The 6,108-nt window shown below is 42.2% G+C and overlaps 1 long non-coding RNA gene across 1 annotated transcript; it reads right to left on the reverse strand.

Annotated features, from left to right (window-relative positions):
- Nucleotides 1-431: 431 nt before the first annotated feature.
- Nucleotides 432-1,515, reverse strand: LOC121948768. The gene is made up of 4 exons (XR_006106182.1): nt 1,476-1,515; nt 1,339-1,398; nt 1,186-1,270; nt 432-453 (listed from the first exon to the last, which is right to left on the reverse strand). It is a non-coding gene; the product is annotated as an uncharacterized LOC121948768 (long non-coding RNA).
- Between the last annotated feature and the right edge of the window lie 4,593 nt (nt 1,516-6,108).

Consider the following 6,108-nt stretch of genomic DNA (forward strand, 5'->3'; position numbering starts at 1 on the left):
ATTATGTTCTGTGGCGAGGAGGGAGTGAGTGAATATAAGAATAATATTATTACCAAAAAAAAAAGGGGCTCGACAACGCCACCCTGGGAATTTCACCCAGAGAATTAATTTTATAACTTAAAGCACACAGGTTCGTTAACTCAAAGGCAGGAGACGTGGTTCCAAAAATTAAAACACATTTTATTAAATAATTCTTGTTAAAAGCACTGGTCAACTATTCACACAGTAAGGGGGGAGGGAAAAAAACTTCGGGGCTGAGGCCTAGTGGATGAACGAGAGCTAGTGCAGGGGAGGGATCCACCAAAAAAAAAATAAATAAAATAAAGGGAATCAACTTAAATCACCAGGTACATGTGACAGACACACTCTCAGTGAAGAAACCCACTCCCAGGGACACAGCAGACAGGGGAGACCACCACCAACACCAATACCGCCACCACCGGCCTTCAGCAACTGAAAACAAGGGAAATTAAACAAATTAGTGGGGTTACCACAGAACAATACAAAACAAAGAAATAATAAATCAGAATCTAACAAAAATTATAATTAAAGGGGCAGGTCGCAAGCTTAAACTTAAAGTATATCAATCAATAACTGCCCAAGCAGAACTTAAACAAATATAACCAATCATAAACAAAAGGAAAGCTAAAGAAAAGAAAACAAAACCCAAACCCAACAATGACCAAATTACATATAGAAAATCTTTCAATTTAACCAAATTAACAAATTAATTACATCAGTAGCCAAAATCAGGATTAATCAAAAGAAAAAAAATACAAATTAAACCATACAACTAATCCAAAAATAACAGAACGTAACCCACACGTTTACACACAGACACACTTGTACATACAATATTTAAAATTGTGCTTCACCTGTGGCGTGCGGCCGAGCAGCCGTCACGCACAGGACGTTTGAACAAGCAATTAAGCCTTTACGCCGTGCAGTGGAAGCCAAGCAGCAGCAGGGCAAAGCAGAGGCGGTGGAGACAAGCAGCAGCGGAGAAAAAGAAAAGAAAAGAAAAGAAAAGAAAAGAAAAGAAAAGAAAAGAAAAGAAAAGAAAACAAAACAAAACAAAACAGCTGCGGCCCCAATCAGCTGGTTACATTAACACCTAACCAAGAATACTATTAGCATGGCTAAATGACTGAACATGATGCGGTGCGCACTACGAGACACACATACCTTTTCGGTCACAGCCGGCACACACACAGACACACACGAGAGGAGGGAGGGAGAGAGAGGACTCCGGGCAGCGACCAGCGTTTACCTGGGACCACACTAGCATTAGCCAATTAGTAGCATCAACCACACCGCAAAGAGAGAGAGGACACTTACCACGGCCAACAAATGCAGCAGCACCTACACGGGGCACGGAGCAGCGCACAGGCAATCGCCCTACAACACAACACCAATGCCGTAAGCACACAAACAGACACAAACAACCTGCGAGGTGAAGCAGCGTGCAGCCATACCTGTCGGCCAAGCGACCTCCGGCACGGAAGTGACGCGCCGATGATGACGGAGAGAGGCGCAAAAGGAAGAACTGGTGGGAGGAAGGCCGCTTTTATACCAGCCCACCTCATCACGGCCACCAGCTGCGCTCATTACCAGCAGCGGCAAATGACAGCGGATAAACACCTCTATGCTGCTACAGTTCATTGTGGAGAAAGCTGCCTCGCAACTGTACGTGGAGCCAAACATGGTCATGATGTACAGGGCTACTTTCCTCTGACCTGGGAAAGCTGACTCAGATACCATTTGAAACCAGAAAGTGGCAGGGTCAGTTCCTCTGAACTGCTCTTTCAGGGCAACATCTACCTGGAGATCAACCAGTTCCATTTGAGGAGCATTTGCCCACTTAAAGAGCTGTGTGACTTCCTTTGAGGACCCCCTGACATCTGTGATGAGAAATGGGTTCTGAATGAAGATGGTGAGCTGCTGTCCAAAGCAGAAGCTGTCAAACCGTTTGCTGAAGTTAACAATCAGCTTATCAACAAAGTCAACAAAAGAAGACACATCGCTCTGTCCCTGAACCTGGTCCTGCACTGCTGGGAAGTGGACACAGTCTCTCTGCTTGTCTTCGCTGAACACCTCAAGTTTCCTCTGGAAGGAGCACACAGCTGTTATCATTTCAGAAATGTAATTGTTCTTGCCCTGTAGCTTCATATTCAGTTCATTCAGATGTGAAGTGATATCAACCAAAAATGCCACATTATCCGTCTTTTTCTCATCTTTTAAAAAGAGAGAAAACTGTGTTGGCTTCTGACTTTTCAGCTCTACAAAGAAAGCTGCTACCTCCCTTCTGATGGACCAAAACCGCTCCAGAACCCTGCCTTTGCTAAGCCATCTCACATTGTTGTGCAGCAAAAGATCATCAGCATTTGCTTCAACATCTCTGAGGAATTCCCTGAGCATGCGATACTGATAGGAAGAGGATGCCCTGAGAAAATGTATCATTTTCATTATTGTGTTCATCACCTAAACATGCTCATCTGACAGGGTGGAGCAGAGGACAGACTAGTGGATTATGCAGTGGTATGCAATGAGCTCAGGATTGTCTTCTTTCAGTCTTGCTACAGCTCCTCTCTCTCTCCCAATCATAACAGGGGCTCCATCTGTGGTTATAGAAACCACTTGTTTTGGCTCTATTCCTCGCTCTCCTTAATGGCCAGGTAGATGTCCTCTCCTCTTGTACTTGTCTGAAGGGGAGTAAAACCTAAGAGGTCCTCACAGAACACTTTCTGGTCTTTGTTGAAGAACCTGACATAAATTAACAACTGAGCATTGTCAGACACATCAGAGAACTCATCTACAGCCAAGCCTACACATAGTGCCTCATGGATGGCTTCATGCAGCTGGGCTAGTACATCCTGTGTTAATATCTCACTTTTCTCTGTAGCTGATCACGCTGACATAGGTATTTGCTTTATTTTGTTACATAGCCCTTCTTATTGTTTTCCTTCATATCAAGTTTCAGCTACTGCACTCATGCACTCCTTGACAACCCCCCCGTCAGTATTTGTTTTTTTTGTGTTGACCTAAAATCTAAGCAACTCTGAGGGAACATTCATGAGCACGTTGTCGGGCAGTGAATGAGTGGGTGAAGATCCTGGTGGACTGATTATACTGGGCTCTGAGTCTGCTTATTTTCTGTGACCTCAGTTCAGACTTAAGCAGGTATGCTCATTTAAAATCTTTGTGATTTGTGTTATAGTGGCGCTTCATATTGCCACTTTTAATGAGCGCTACAGTCTCTGAGCATATCAGACACAGTGGTTTTGTGCTGGGAGGGAAGAATGAACAGAAATGAGTCTGTCCATTCCGGATTGAAAGCTCTATTTTCACCATCATTCTTTTCTTGGATTTGCTGGGTTTTTTTTCGTCGTCTCCAACTCACTCGTCTTATCGTCTTTGTTTCTCTCCCTGCTTCCGATCGTCTGTTTCTCTCTCTGTCTCCAAATCAATCGATCACTCGTCTGATCGTCTTCTCTCTCTCAATTACTTTCTTTATCGTTCTTTCTGTCTTTCTGTTGTCCTTTCATCTGTCATTCGCCTTTTAACTTTTGACTGTGCCGCTATGTTTACTGCCTGGAATACAGAGACTTGATTGACTAAGTAGCATCACGTGGGATGGCTTAACTCGTATGCGATTGGTCAGTTCATTTCCTGATCTTAACCGGTGCAGCTTTTCTCGTGTTTGCCATAAACACTAGAAAAGCTGCGCCGGTTAAAATTTAAGTATCCTGTCAAATTCATCTAATAATTAATGGATTATAGATCCGGATCCATACCAAGCCCCTAGGAAGTGCGCCACCCTCTGAAGCAAAATTTACATAGTGGCCGAAAGTGGAACTACAGCATCACGTGATGCACACTGGCCCAGAAAGACTTTTCTCCATTCTTTTAACATTGGGAAAGAGACTTCCTTAAATCACTGGATAATTTTTTTTGAGACATGTTGACTTTTCAGAACGCATTTTTTTATAGCCATTATTAAAAACATTAAGTCCTAAAGACGTAAAATGCATTATTTTCCAAATCAAGATTTGGAATTCAGTGTTTCTCCAGACATAAAATGAACACGCATCGGACCCGCGGGCCTCTACCGTGAGAACGTGCATGTAACTCTAAGAGTTTCTGACACAGCACAGGCTTCGTACCGGCTGTAGTAATAGATATTTTTGCTGTAATTCATCATTTTTTAATCACATTTCATCATTTTTAACAATTTACAACACATCCATACGCTGTTGGCTGTAAAGACTGTAATATGGACATCTTACCGTGTCTGTATCAGAGACTGTAAATACAGTCTACAGTCTGTATTCAAACTACAGGTTATCAGTGAGCAGCGCGGAGCACTAGTGACAGTTACTAAAAGGTACTGAACGTAGTATTCTTAAAGTTGAGCTGTGTAATAAAACACGGGGCAATATTACAAGCACCACCTTTTATTACCTTTTTATGGGCACAACACATTCTGATTCTGTTAATTTGATTTCTTCAGTCGTGATTACGATATGATTCGAGTTGTATGTATGTGTGTGTGTATGTGTGTGTGTGTGTGTGTGTAAAGAGAGATAGATATACTATTATCTGCTAATCACATAAATATTAAAACCAACAGCGCTGTTATACTGCCGATTAGCTGCTGTTGCTAATAAGCTAAGCTACTACGAGAGGAATGCTCATGCACCGGCGATGTTTGCTTCGAGCACTCGGGTCATCTGTGTGAGCAAGACAGTGAGTCGGAGTCAGTGCTCATGTTTTCTCTGCTTCATGCGCCACTGAGCAGCTCTCATAGAAATGAATGAGGCCCCGCCCCCACAGCTGTATCCAGACCTCCTTATAATACATCCACGGTCCGTACACGATTGTTTCTGGGTCTGGCCAGATAGTGAACTATGATCTAAGGGATAACCGCCCGATTCCAGCCACACACTTCTTTGGATTTTTACAGTTACGACACTTTATACAGTCCAAACAGGGGAGCGCTTTGAAGAAACCCAAACACTCCCTTTTCGAGTCTTTGTTATTAGAGGATAACTTTACGCTAAAGGATGATAGGAAAGGGATCTGGGAATTGAGATTATAGATGAAAACTGGAATGAGATCAATGAACAAGTCTCAGAGGATGTATATTAATACCAGATATAGGCTGTGCCACAATAAAGTTATACGTAGAATGTACTTTACACAGGCTGAGCCATCTCAAAACTGAAACATCCCCCCTCTGCCATCACTTTAAAATTGAGACTGGTACGATAGTGCCTTTGTGGTCTTGTCTAAAGTTAAGGCGGTCATGGCAGGAAATTGAGAATGTCCTTCAAGAAATATTATTTGAAGATATTTCCTTATCGCCCGTGTTTGTCATAATGATATTGAAAATAATAAACAGTATTTAAAAAAATAAATAAATAAGACTGTAAAAGCGCTATACAAGTACAGTCCATTTACCATTTACCATAAACATAACCACATTTTGCATTTTTTGGCTTCACGGTCGCAGTATCCTGGAACATGGAAGTGCAGATGCAGAAGGATAATATGGAGACATGGATACCCACTGAAAAGCGACAACTTGGGATGAGAACGTGTTGAAGTTTTCACTGTTGGCCGCCGTGTTGGAATGAGGTTTTGCCCTCCAGAGATCCGCTCCAGTTATGTGACTTGGCAATAAGAATGTTGAGATCAAACTACAGTGTATCAAAGATGGACAGCTTTTCATTTTATTGTTTTTCACAGACCAAATTTGTTTTTGTTTTATTTTTTTAAAGGTTTTTTTGAGGCCCTACCTGTTCTCTTTTAAAGAACCAGGACACTGCTCAGTAAACACCTTAGACATTGACTGTGGATGTGTGATGTGACAAAATTCTTGGTCAAAGAAGGGCAAAATGGTGCTTTGCTGTAAATGTTGCAGCCACATGACATTGTGGGATGGCATTATCTCCTTTCCTTTGGTAAAGAATGGTCCACTGTGTCCTATGCTAAAGAAAATTGTAAAGGAGCTGTGAGGCTTCTTTCCTTAATATCAGGAGAATATCAGGAGGACAGCTCTTACCGTGGAAGCTGCTTCAATACTTCCAAATCATTTCAATCAGTTAA

Source organism: Plectropomus leopardus, chromosome 10 (genome assembly GCF_008729295.1).
Source record: "Plectropomus leopardus isolate mb chromosome 10, YSFRI_Pleo_2.0, whole genome shotgun sequence".
Classification (NCBI taxonomy): domain Eukaryota; kingdom Metazoa; phylum Chordata; class Actinopteri; order Perciformes; family Serranidae; genus Plectropomus; species Plectropomus leopardus.